The sequence below is a fragment of the Pan troglodytes genome, chromosome 4 (assembly GCF_028858775.2).
Source record: "Pan troglodytes isolate AG18354 chromosome 4, NHGRI_mPanTro3-v2.0_pri, whole genome shotgun sequence".
Lineage (NCBI taxonomy): Eukaryota > Metazoa > Chordata > Mammalia > Primates > Hominidae > Pan > Pan troglodytes.
The window spans coordinates 145,459,331-145,472,944 of NC_072402.2; the positions used below are offsets into that span (position 1 = coordinate 145,459,331).

At 39.4% G+C, this 13,614-nt stretch overlaps 1 protein-coding gene across 6 annotated transcripts in view; it reads right to left on the reverse strand.

The window, feature by feature from the left end:
• The window catches only part of JAKMIP2 (janus kinase and microtubule interacting protein 2), a 197,466-nt gene that overhangs the window by 141,894 nt on the left and 41,958 nt on the right, over positions 1–13,614 (reverse strand). The window lies entirely within an intron of this gene.

The window sequence follows — 13,614 nt, forward strand, 5'->3', positions numbered from 1 at the left end:
TAAAGTTTAAAAGCCAGAAATATTGGCTGTTTTGCCCAGCTAAAGTAGGGTGTATTGGTCTGGTTTTACACTGATATAAAGAACCTCCCTAAGACTGGGTAATTTATAAAGGAAAGAGCTTTAATTGACTTACAGTTTGGCATGGCTTCAGAGGCCTCAGGAAACTTACAATCATGGCAGAAGGCAAAAGGGAAGCAAGGAACCTTCTTCACATGGCAGCAGGAGAGAATGCAGGAGGAACTGCCAAACACTTTTAAAGCATCGGATCTTGTGAGAACTTACTGTCATGAGAACAGCATGATCCAATCACCCACCACTAGGTCCCTCACTCAACACATGGGGATTAAAATTCAAGATGAGAATTGGGTGGCAACACAGAGCCAAAACATCTCATAGGATAGTAATAAGAGATTTAAAAGGATTTTATTTTTTAAGGAGTACTACGGTTAAAAGTCAGCTCAATTAAAAGCAGATATTCTAGCTATAGGTATATTTTAAAGGCCTTTATGTTTTATTCTCTTCTTGGATTGTGTTTTTCTGGAAAAAAGGTTTTTTGCTTTTCTTCTCAGTAGACCGAATTGTTTTTCTCCATTTTGTCTTCTTGCTACTCTTGATGCACACATGAGAGGACCTAAGATAATACAACCTGGGACTCCTTGGGAAAAACAGAAGAGGGGCCACAGACTGTGTTTTGGGAAAAACATCTATTTTCCTCATGAAACCCCAGGAATTAAAAGCAGACAGATCCCTCTTAAAATCTAAGGCTCTGTTCTGTTTTGCTTTGCCTTATCTGACGTTTTTTTGACTTTTTAGGGGTATCAGAAACTACTTCGCAGTATGTGAGAATTTTGATTTATAATAACTAGGTAGGAAATATACTTTTAGGGGTGGCTAATGGCAGTCATGAGAGGATACTTGGCTCTGCACATTTGGATTGGGAGAAGCATGCTCTTGGCCATCTGGCAGGTGTGGAAAAGTCTCCACCCCTCCACTGAGAGATAAGGTTCCCATCAGGGTGGGCTAATCACAGAATGAGTTGATTGGTTTTGGGTTGCCTTGCAATAAAATGCATGGTAAAATCTTTGCATTGTCTTGTTCTGCAGTGTCCTTTTGGGATTCAAGATGTAATATAAAAATGGGATCCTTAATTTTGGGAGATCTGTTTTGTCTTCCAGCTGTGCCACATTATTAGGTCCTAGAAACTGTGTGTTTTAAAGAGAAACATTAAAAACTGGCAAATGAAAAAAACTTACACGTACTGAAACTATTTCTGTCTGTGTATTTATATCTGTTGTGTGTGTGATGTTTATATATGAAAGAGCTCTGATTAATTGGCTGAAAAATAATAAGTGCTTAAATCAAATATTGTCAGAAAAACAAAAACTAATGCCTTTTAGTTCACATGACTTAAATAATCTTTGGGAAATAAAGACAATTATAAGATTATTGGTAAAATTTGGAGATTTGGCCTAAATTAGGCAGGTCAGATATTTGGTTTGCTAAATGCTTTAAGGTCATACACTGCTTCTCTGACTTTTGAAAATTGTTCAGCTTACCTGCTTTAGAGCCATTAGATCCTACATACGGTATGGGGATATGTGGAATTAGCCATTCCCCCTAGCAATGCTGGAAAGTGTCAGACCTTATCTGCACTTCTGTCTGGTGTCCTAGGTGCCACACCTAGGTACATAATTAGAATCACTTGCTTACCAAGTTTTTCACCAAAAATAAAAGTGGCTAAGAGTTAACATTGTAACATGTAATTGACACTACTGAAGAAACAGTTTTACATGCAAGGTGTGTAAGGGAGAAGGGAAGGAAGAGGAGAGAAGGCAGGAAAGAGGGAAGGGAGGGAGGAATTTCTCTCTCACATAGTGTTAGGATGTCCCTGAATTAAGAGTTGGCTGACATCAGTTTTTGTCACAGATGCATGACCTTGGCTAAGAATTTAGCCCTTTCATGACTGTTTTCTCATTTATAAAGTCATAATCCCAGCCTTGCCTAGGTCACCTCCTCACTTCTTGAGAATAAAATCAGAGGATGCTCGAGACAGCCCTCTGAAAACTAAAAGAAGATGCTTAGGTGTCACCAGTAAACCCTGGGTGTGGGGCAGGGGAGGACAGAAAAATCACTAAGCCTTATGTCTCTAAACCATTATAATTTCAAAAGGTTAAAGCAAGGTTAGATGTTGTCACATAAAAAGCTTTGTTCTGGCCGGGAGCGGTGGTTCACGCCTATAATCCCAGCATTTTGGGAGGCCGAGGTGGGCAGATCATGAGGTCAGGAGATTGAGACCATCCTGGCTAACATGGTGAAACCCCGTCTCTACTAGAAATACGAAAAAATTAGCCGGGCATGGTGGCGGGCGCCTGTAGTCCCAGCTACTCAGGAGGCTGAGGCAGGAGAATGGTGTGAACCCAGGAGGCGGAGCTTGCAGAGAGCCGAGATCGCGCCTCTGCACTCCAGCCTGGGAAACAGAACGAGACTCTGTCTCAAAAAAAAAGAAAAAAACTTTGTTCTGTGAAATATTTATTCTCTGCAAAACTTTCTGAACAAAGCAGAGGAAACACAAGAGTCAAAGAAGATGCAGCTGAGTGCTATGGTTAAGGAAGCAGACACTGAAGTCAGCTCAGCCTGGTTTGAAATAAGCTTGGCCATTCATTATCTACAAGACCATAGAGGTTGTTTAACCTTTCTAAACCTCACTTTCCTATCTGTAAAATAGGAAGAACAGCCATCTGACAAGATGATTCCAATTATTAAATAAAAATAATGTAAGCAAAGAGCTTGGCATTGTTCCTGGCACATAGAAAATGCTCAATAAACGGTCTCTGCAGAGTCTGGCACACTCGGTGATTTCCTACCAATACACTTATATTTGGTTAACCGTGGGTGAAGCCTGAGTCATTTCAGGCCAGTTAGAAGGTTGATAAAGAATGTAAGCAGATTCAAGGTTTTAGAAACTGACAAAGATTCTTTGCCTGGCCAAACTTTCATCAGGGTCCTAAGTCCATCTGTGTATGTCCTTGTAAAATTCAGGTTTAGCAAAGAAGCTGCTAAGTCAGTTTGGCAAAAAGCCTCCACCCTCAACATCTGATCACCCTCAATATATGATTAGGTTCCTCATCCTCCACTGCCTCCCATGTGATATCAGATCATCTTGCCCTATTTTTTTTTTTGTTATTGTTTTTTTTGAGGTGGAGTCTCGCTCTGTCGCCAGGCTAGAGTGCAGTGGCGCAACCTTGGCTCACTGCAACCTCCACCTCCCGGGTTCAAGTGATTCTCCTGCCTCAGCCTCCCTAGTAGCTGGGACTAGAGGCACACGCCACCATGTCTGGCTAATTTTTGTGTTTTTAGTAGAGACAGGGTTTCACTATGTTGGCCAGGCTGGTCTTGAACTCCTGACCTCATGAGCTGCCGGCCTCGGCCTCCCAAAGTGCTGGGATTACAGGTGTGAGCCACCACACCCAGCCCATCCTGCCCTATCTTAAGCCAGAATCCTATTAGTTTAGTTTAGTCAGAATTTCCCTTACCGCTGATGTTTGCTGTTGGTAATTTTCCTTCCACTGACCCTCACTCTGCTTCTTGGCTATACATTCCCACTTGCTCATGCTGTATTAGGAGGTGAGCTCAATCTCTCTCCCCCACTGCAAGACTGTCACAGTGGTCCCTATATTTATCATGATGGTCCTGAATAAAGGCTTTTTTTTTTTTAACCATGCTTTAACAAATAACATTGAATAATTTTTTCTTTAACAGAAGAATTGAGGCAAAGTTGTTAGATTGGAACAAAATGAATGGGCAGGAAATGAAAGTGAGTGTCCCTGGCCAGATTCACAGAGGCAATGCAATGCAGAAACAAGGGTCACGTCAGTTCTATTTTGGATGGACAAGGGGAGAGATTTCAATGAGACCACGACGATCTGGTTTGACCATAAAAGGCACTGCTTGGAATTTTTAGAAAAAGAAATCATGAAAGATGAAATAAATCCTTTGGGGGGGGGTGCGAGGTAATTTACACTTCTGGGTAAAGCAATGGTAATATTTCAAGTAGCTCACGAAAGACTAACTTTACACCTGCTGTCCTGGTACGACTATTAGCAGTGTTCTAAAAGTGCGCAGGTCTGGACAATAGATTATACATAATAATCTTACTTCTGAAGCCTTGGGAATAAATGAGGACTGTTTGGAGGGATTCTCAATGAGGCTTTTAAAGAAGTTGTGAAAGTAGAAGTTTCTCAAGTAACATACTTAAGTTCGTGATCTCTTAAATTAATGGTCATGTTTTTCTAGGAAGAAGACCTTCGGATTTACAGTCCCAGCAAGCACAGCAATGCCTTATTCTTTTTATCTAGATTATTTTCATTTAAATTAATTGTCATGTTTACCCAGGAAGACCTTTGGATTTAGAGTCTCTGCAAGCACAGCAATGCCTCCTTCTTCCTTTTATCCAGATTATTTTCTTCCAAGACAACTGCAACAAAAGTTTTGAAAAATAGGTCACCTAGATTTCAAAACTATTTTGTTTCCAGCCATCTGGGGCTGAGGATGATTAGCTGTTCTTGGTATCATGGCAGAAACCCGACGCAACACATTTATTTGCACATCTCCCAGTGTTGCAGCATTGTTCTGGGTATTTGATATTCAGACGATGTATCAAGAATTTGAGCCTTGGAGAAGAAAACCACTCAGCATTTCAATTAGAATCAGTGTGTTGTGCATACAAAACATCACTACAGAAAATCTTGGAACATGTTGTATTATTACGTGGGTTTTTAAAACTAAATATTGCCAAGTAGTTGCAAGGTAAATTCTAATCTGCATGGGTGATCTCTTTTCCATCCCTGAGTTTTCCTCAAAGAAAGGTGGTAAATACAGACTCCCGATTTGCACTTCCAAATTTTTACCCCTTTAGGTTTCCAGTCTATGTTTAGTGAATTCTTCTCAGCACACTTAATAGACTCTGTATAAAGCTTTGATTAAATGGCATCTAAGAAAGCAGCCCATGTGAATCCATGTATTTCTTACAATGCCCAAAATAAGTATAAAAATGTTTAGTGGCTTCATTTACAATAATTGCCATTTTTGTGCCCTTCCCCCATCTTGCTGTTTAGATTCTTAATGTTCTTCTCTTTCACCATGCGTTTGTGGAGCTGCCAGCGTTCTATTCACAGCTGCTAATTATCAACACAGAAAACAGAGATGGCTCTATCTCTTGTAAAAGAGTATGTTAGAATTTAAATGCAGCTATTTCTCCTTGTCTGCCTCAATGGTGGATATAGGAGAAAACATAAGGCTAATTGTATTCAGATAGTAATAATGAGGTAATACTACTATTAAAATAATAATAGCAATTGTATATTGAACATTTACTAGGTGCAAATAACTTTATTTGCATGATGTCATTAATCCTCACAAAACCCCACAATGTAAGTGCTATCACTATATTATTTCAGTAAAGAAACTAAGCCTTAGAAAGGTTAACTAGCTTGCCCAGTGTCTCACAGCTGGGATCACACGATTTAAACCCAGGTTTTTCTGGCATTTGATTTTATTCTTAATTTCACGCTGTGATGTTTATCTTTTATGGTATTATGTTCTGAAATATCTGACACCATTCTTCCATTTGATCTCAAAGCATTGTATTAGAATTCTTCTGTCTTCCTGGCACCTTCAAAGAAATATCCAAAATTAAGATCCTTATAATGCTTACAGAATTTTAAGCTGATAGAGATTGGCTGTGCAAAACAACTTATAATTAACTCATGGTTTAGGTGAGGATTTTTTCAATCCATTAAACTCTGAAATTCTTAAGGAGAGAGATGGTATCAATCGTTTCATCCTCATTGATGAGCACAATAGTTGACAGGTAGTTGTCATCAGGAATGCTTATTGAGTAAATGTGGACAAAAAATAGACAAAAATGTTACTCATGATAATATAATTCACTTTAGATGTGAGAGCAACTCAGATACAAAAGCTGAAATGGACAACTTCAGTCCATGCTGAGCTGTGCTCAACAAGGGATGGAATGAACAAAGAATGTCTTTATGTTTATGCTGTTACTGAGCTGCCTCATTCTTGCCTTTCCTAATTATTATCCTTTTGTGCTGGCACTTTCCACTTTGCTCCCTATGCCTTCTGGTCAGGCACTTCACTCACCCTTTGGAGAAAGCAATTTTTAAAATATTTATCTTTTTTTATTATACTTTAAGTTCTGGGATACATGTGCAGAACGTGCAGGTTTGTTACACAGGTATACACGTGCCATGATGGTTTGCTGCACCCATCAACCCATCATTTACATTAGGTATTTCTCCTAATGCTGTCCCTCCCCTACTCTCCCACCTGCTGACAGGCCCCGGTGCGTGATGTCCCCCTCCCTGTGTCCATGTGTTCTCATCGTTGGACTCCCACTTATGAGTGAGAACATGCAGTGTTTGGTTTTCTGCTCCTGTGTCAGTTTGCTGAGAATGATGGTTTCCAGTTTCATCCATGTCCCTGCAAAGGACACAAACTCATCCTTTTTTATGGCTGCATAGTATTCCATGTTGTATATGTGCCACATTTTCTTTAACCAGTCTATCATTGATGGGCACTTGGGTTGGTTCCAAGTCTTTGCTATTGTGAACACTGCTGCAGTAAACGTATGTGTGCAGGTGTCTTTATAGTAAGAATGATTTATAATCCTTTGGGTATATACTCAGTAATGGGATTGCTGGGTCAAATGGTATATCTGGCTCTAGAACCTTGAGGAATTGCCACACTGTCTTCCACAATGGTTGAACTAAATTACCCTCCCACCAACAGTGGGTGAAGGATATGAACAAACACTTCTCAAAATAAGACATTTATGTGGCCAATAAACATATGAAAAAAAGCTCATTATCACTGGTCATTAGAGAAATGCAAATCAAAACCACAATGAGATACCATCGCATGTCAGTTAGAATGGTGATCATTAAAAAGTCAGGAAACAACAGATGCTGGAAAGGATGTGGAGAAATAGGATGTGGCAAATATACACTGTGGAATGCTATGCAGCCATAAAAAAGAATGAGTTCATGTCCTTCCCAGGGACATGGATGAAGCTGGAAACCATCATTCTCAGCAAACTAACACAGGAACAGAAAACCAAACACCACATGTTCTCACTCATAAGTGGGAGCTGAACAATGAGAACATATGGACAGAGGGGGGAACATCACACAACGGGGCCTTTTGGAGGGTGGGGGGGCTAGGGGAGGGACAGCATTAGGAGAAATACCTAACGTTGATGACGGGTTGATGGGTGCAGCAACCACCATGACACATGTATACCTATGTAACAAGCCTGCACATTCTGCCCATGTATCCCAGAACTTATACTATAATACAAAAAAAAAAAAAGGAATGCCTTTTTGTTTTTGTATTTATTTGTGATAAACTTTCCATCCTTTCATTTACCATTGCTGTTTCAGCACTTTTGCATGTAAGGTTATTGATAAAACTGATTGTTTTCCAAGAAGGACAACAGGAATTGATTTTGGGGTAAGATTTACAAACTACACGTAGATCATAACAAACTGCTAATAAACTGCCTTCTGTTTCTAGTGGGTTGTAAACAAAGTCTGATTTATCCTCTGTGTAAAGTGGACAGATGGAGGAGGTATCCCGAGGCCCTTGTAGACACCTATTTAAGAGTGAAATGCTCTACTACTGCAGGAAGCAGAGTAAATATCCTTTCAGTAGTTTTGCAAGAATGCAAATAGAGGGTCAGACAGGAAACACCTGAAAGTGGTATTCCTGCGGTCTGCATATGCTGGGTCAGATCTCTGCTATTGAGGTGTCTCTATTTCTATTTGTTTCTCTCCTGCCAGACTTCAGTTTGAGTGTTAGCTTTACCAAAAATAAGACCTTGGCCAAATTACTTAAACTGTCTTAGTTCCCTCATTTAAAGAAAGTGCGTCGTGTGAAATTCAAGTGAGACAACGTACAGAATGTGAAAGTGATTGTCAAATGGTAAAGCGCTCTTCAAATGTTGCTTATTGTATTAGTCTGTTCTCAGGCTGCTAATAAAAATATACCCAAGACTGGGTAGTTTATAAAGGAAAGAGGTTTAATTGACTCACAGTTCCACATGGCTGGAGAGGCCTCACAATCAAGGTGGAAGGTAAATGAGGAGCAAAGTCATGTCTTAAATAGTGGCAGGCAAGAGAGCTTGTGCAGGGCAACTCCGGTTTATAAAATCATCAGCTCTCGTAATTCTTATTCACTATCATGAGAACACTAAAGGAAACTGCCCCCATGAGTCAACTATTCCACCTGGCCCTACCCTTGACACGTGGGGATTATTACAATTCAAGGTGAGATTTGGGTGGGGACACAGCCAAACCCTATCACTTATCATTATTATAGGCATCATCTTTCAAAAGTTTCCACTAATTGGATGATGAATGATTTATTGTTAATGATTAGCCTTCTTTCATAATTGGCCAGCTCAAAGTTCTATTTATTAGGCATAGTATTTAATGTTGTTTAGCTGTTGTACTTTCTAGCAAACACTGCTATTGGTAGCTCAGTGTAGGTTCTATTTTTAAGAAATAAAGTCAGCACAGTGGACTAGAATGAATGCTCGTTTGAAGTGAGTAGTTTCATAGTTCTGGTCTCAGGTTGGAGTGCAACTTGTTACCACTCTGAGAAAGTCATTCAACTTGTTACCACTCTGAGCAAGTCATTCTCCTCTCTGAACCTCAGGACAGATTAAATAAGGCAATGCCCATAAATCAACACTCTTTCCTACCCTTCATTTTTCAACCAGCTCAAAAAAATACAGTGAACTGTTTTTCACCTATAATTCTCAAGAGTTGGGGTTTTCTAGTTTATCTATTTCCTGATTAATTAAAATTAAAAATTTGGGGGCCGGGCACAGTGGCTGACACCTGTAATCCCAGCACTTTGAGAGGCCATGGCAGGTGGATCACTTGAGATCAGGAGGTCAAGACCAGCCTGGCCAACATACTGAAACCCCGTCTCTATTAAGAATACAAAAAAAAAAAAATAGCTGCATGTCGGGGCACACATCTGTAGTCCCAGCTACTTGAGAGGCTGAGGTAAAACTGCTTGAACCTGGCGGGTGGAGGTTGCAGTGAGCCAAGATTGCGCCACTGCACTCCAGCCTGGGTGACAGAGAAAGACTCTATCTCAAAAAATAAATAATTAAAAACTAAAAAATTAAACTTTTCTTTCAATCATTGCCAGAAGCATTTTAGGAAGACTAATCCATATCACTTAACATTATCTATTTAGGGGGTATCATAGAGTTTATTTAATCAAAACCCTGTACTTTTATGAGGTTGGATATTTATATGTTGGATATTTATAAGGGGTATCATAGAGTTTATTTAATCAAAACCCTGTACTTTTATGAGGTTGGATATTTATATGTTGGTTTCAACATATAAATATTGAAACCCTATATTGTTTCAATACTGAAGATATTCAGGTAACTTATGGCAATGTACGGAATTTAGGGTCAATCTTCACATATATTTGCTAAGTATTACTATTTCCCAACTGAGTTCCCAAACTAGGGAAGAAGAGAGAGGTTTTCTACAATAGACATTGTGCCTGATAGGGTAAGATTTGAGTTGTGCTTAGTTAGTAGTCATGCATGAGATATATAATTTATAAGATCACAAGTGTTCACATATGCTTCTTACTGTAGGGCTGACTATCTGATGTCAGGCCCAGCAATCTCCGTTCAAGAACACAAATTTAGAGAAAAAAGCCAGAATATTTCCAGAAATATTTATTGTAATAGAAATTTTGAACGCTGTAATATTTTAATTCCTGAGACTTAAGTATTGCCTGATGTGGCAGAATGAAAATACTTCCCACTTTAATGTCAAAATATCTCTTAATAAAACTAATTATACAGCAGAAGCATATGATTATCACAAAATTTTCTGTGCCCTGTTCTAGTCTTGTTATAACTCTGCTCTTGCAGTGTTATAAATCAAGACTATAAAGATGTAACTTTTTATTTTTTCAGTTTTAGACCAAGATATTCAAGTACTTTTTCCTATAGACAGAAATGAAGAAAGCACTTATTAATAAATAGCACTGAGATTTTTATTTTCCTCAACCGAAATGGTGATGATATAAATTTAGAATTGAAATCCTCAAAGGTTGGAAATGTTACACTGAGTGGGATCTTCCCAAAACTCTCCTACTTTTGTAATCTTTAAGGTATACTTTCTGACAATGAAAGCAATCAAGCTGTGACAGACCTCCAGGTTTAGCTATTTAAAATAATATTATTGGAAAGTAACATTCTCACTAAAGGTGGTCAGAATTCTAGATTGATTAAGTTGGGTGGTTTAAGTGTCTGAGTTACAAGTGTCTTATTGAGTGCAATATATCGATATACTTATTTTTCAAAATGTTATAATGGGTTTAAGTATCAATACCTTGCAGACAAAAGAAATTTGAGATGTGTGCTTTATAAGAAAATTCACAGCATGGAAATTTAATATATAGTTCAGGAAATTTAGTTCTGAACACTACCTTAGAACTTCCTTTACAGAACGTTAGATTTAAGATGGTAAGTGTCTTAGTAAATATAAGTTGATGATTAAGAGCTTGGGCTTTGGAGTGATAAAAGCCCAGAATCAGATATTGGTCCTCCCACGTAACAGGTGTGTGAGCTTGAACCAGTTACTTTCACAAGTTTTTTTTTCCTTAAAAGAAACAATTTATTTAGAATAAAACAAAAGCAGCTCAACTGTGAGCACACGTTTGAGAGACAGCTACTCTTAAGCTGTATGAGCCATAAAAAGGGTTTTTATTTACTTTTCCAGAAATCTTGTGTACACAGCACGAAGCAAAGAGGTCATTTTTTTTTCCCGCTTAAAACACCAGCATTGGAATCACAATAGCAGATACACAACTTTAAGCTGCCATTTTAGTAAAATGCACAAATACTAAACATACTAGCTTTCTTCCATCAGAGCCCCATATAAACTCCACATAAGCCACAACTTCTCTTCAAAAAGGTCCATTAGAGCTTTGAATTCCATATCTTCATCCGCTGTTCAACCAGTTTTGCTTGTGGCGTGGGGGAGAGAAAGGTTATTCAGTACAAATGTTTACAATATTAAAAATATATGTATTTCCCCTATGTCATTATAGATGAACATAACATTAACAAGACCTTCCTGGATAGTTCACCTCAACTTCAAAAAGCAGCAATAGTACCCACTGGCATAAACCTTGAAATGAATTTACTGTATGAATAGACATATAACAAGACTGCAATTGCAGGTAACAAGACTGAAAATACCCTTTATACTCGTGTAACTGAGTAAGCATGCCAAAAAATTCAGAAAAAAGTTTCACAATCAATTTATAATCTATCAATATATTCTAAATATAACTTAAAAAGTGAAACTACAAAAAGGTGAAATTTAGTCAAACTTTTGGCCCATCTATCTACTAAGTTTTTATCTTCCCGTAAGAAAAAGAGTGATAAAGGTGGCAGCTACCTCCCATGATTGTCACTAGGATTTAATGAGATCACGAGATAATCACAGTCTTTACTAAGACCCAAGATATAACAGATGCTGTAAATCAAAGAAAGAAACTGGATTAAAATGTTTTGAGAATCAGTTTCATAACCCTTGGGCTCTTCATCCAAGGATCTTTAAACAAGATGTAGGATACAAAATTTTTGCGGGTGAAATGGAGGAGGGTTTTGTTTAGGTGATTTGGGTCAAGAGGGTTTGAAGGACGGTAGGTCACACCTGCTCCTTAAGCCTCACCAAGGGGAAGGGGCTCTGCTCACAGCAGCCTGGTGAGGGGCTTCAATGAGCCTGCTGGGGAAAGCTTAATATGGGTCTCCCAGAACTTTAGAGGCAACAGACTTGAGTCAGACTCTCACCAAGAAAGATGGAGGGCAGCAGAGAAATGCACGAGCGGCTTTCCTGGGAGGGTGGAGGCGAGGTGCTGCGGCATCTGCAGGGTAACTGCATTCTCTCTCATTTCTCTAGCGGGTCAAAGAATATGTGAGATTCCCCACACATTTATGCCACAGGAGGAGAAAAGCCTGCCTAGGGGTGTTTTAACTTATGCCCAGAAGTACCACCTGGAAGAGGCAATGGGACTTTATCCATAAGAATCTAAGTGGAGCGTTCTCCCAGACAACCAGCGGCAGAGCAAGGAGGGGCTGGCCAAACAGTGACGTTGACTGGTGCATGAGACGAACAGAGGCCCACAGAAGAGCCTCTGAAGAGCCCACAAAAAATGTCCATAAGATAAAAGAGTCAGCTTTGAACTTATTTTTCAGTAGGCAACAGAAGCTTCACAGAAGAGAGCTTGAAGCCCTCTTGAAGCAGCATCATGGTTCAAGCAATACCTTCTCGGTGACACTGTGCCCCTTCCCTTTCCAGTGCTCCAACTTCAGTGAGGGAGATAGAGGGTGAGAAAAAAGACAAGAAGACATCCTTTCCCGCTTAAATCAAGTTCTGAGCTCTGATCATCCTCTGGGACTAGACAGCCTAATTTCTGAAGTTAGACTGTCTGTGATTTAAAGAGACTGCAGGACTTTCTAGACTGATCAGAGAAGTCACAGCCCCTGCCCATTTTCCACCTAGGGTCATAGAAAGACTATGTCTAGTATGCACATTTTAAAGACAGCAAGGAAAATGAAAATAAAGGGTTTTGGTTCATGTTCCATGAGCTGAATTTGTTCAAAGTACAACTGATTATTGGTATAAACAGCTCTTTCTCCTTTTTAAATCAACTGGAACCTCACTTGCTGGACACAAGACCCTTATTTGTACAAGCAAATGGTTTCTTTTTTTGAGTCACACTTCTAACCTGCCATCCTGGCTTTAGCCAGATGCCAGCAGGAGTGCTTGTTAGACATACCCAGCCCAGTTTTATATAAAGCCAAACAATATGAAAAGTGGGAATGTAGGCAGCAATAAGATGTAATGTCTAATTATAGAATCAGAATGCAAGACATACACCAATCACAGATATAAAGAAGAAATTGGGGACTGATTGCCATTACATACCTAACAAAAATCTATTGATTATCAGCACACTGTGAAGCCAGACTGCACATTGCTGGAGGTTAGGGAGCTGTGACAAAAGGACTGGTTATAGCCTTGTTTCTAAAGGACAACCTGATTTCATGCAATTTCTTTTAACAGTTGATTGAGAGCCTTGCCCAGGCTGGAACCTGGTAGTTGTGCTGATGAACCTACCCTACAACCCAAGGGCCTTCCCCATTGCTACTCAGCACACTTGAATTTCCATAAACTTTTGGACAACTTAGAAGCAGTGTGGAGGGGTCTTAGCAAGCCCGTCATCTTTGTCTTGAATGCTCTTCTCTCATCTTCCTGGAATCCCCTGGCATAATGAAAACTAAACTTGAAGCTCCAGTGTCAGGCTCTGTCTTCATAACCAGAGCTTAGCATAGTGATTGGCACTTAGTATGTGCTTGATAAATGATAGCGTGGGTGGGGGAAAGGGTCTTATTTTCATTACTGCAATCCATCTTGAAGGGCAAACCTCACACAAAGGGTTGGTGAAGATGAATATTGTCTCCAAAATGGGCTGTGGCTTTCT